Consider the following 755-nt stretch of genomic DNA (forward strand, 5'->3'; position numbering starts at 1 on the left):
TTTATCCATGATGTTTGTCAACTACTTGTTGCTAATTATTTCAACTTTTTATAAAAGTGGCAGTTAAATTTATTGCTGTGTTTATGAGGTAAACTGTATCAGATAATATTTTAAGCATTTGACTGGTGATGGCTTTCAAAAGTCGACACAATTCAGATTGTTCATAATCAACATTTTGTGAACTTGAGTTTATAAAGTTTACATTGTTAAACATATAGAGATGCTGCTGGTGTAAAAAACAGACGCAGCTCTCTGTTGGAAAGAAAAAGAAGTAAATGTCTGGTGTTGCAGAGATCACACCACGTTTCATAACACCACACATCAAATGTGCCAAATGCTTCACAGTATAAATGGAGATGTACAGTACCTTGTACAGAGAGGAGAAGGACAACAAATCCACTCGCTGCTGTTGTTAAACTCATAGCTGCTCCTTACGTCTGTTAAGTCACATCAGCAGGTAGATCAGATACATGAGAAATCCTGTATGTCAGTAAGTCACTGTAAACATTTCTCATGAAAAGGGGAGGATGTTTAACAGACACTGATGTGTTAAAAGCTGCCCTCTTTAAATTATGCACATTATGCTTCCTTCCTCTTTACATTATGCACAGATGAATGTCTGTTAAACTCAAGTGTCCAAGTTGAAATGGGGAAAAAAAAGTATTTTTCTTACAATCTTTATTATTCTTACTTGTTTTGCATGATGCAGAAACAGTGATGTTTTATGAGTGAGTCCCAGTTGTGTTTGTCTCTTG

This window comes from Micropterus dolomieu, linkage group LG01 (assembly GCF_021292245.1).
Source record: "Micropterus dolomieu isolate WLL.071019.BEF.003 ecotype Adirondacks linkage group LG01, ASM2129224v1, whole genome shotgun sequence".
Taxonomy (NCBI): Eukaryota; Metazoa; Chordata; class Actinopteri; order Centrarchiformes; family Centrarchidae; genus Micropterus; species Micropterus dolomieu.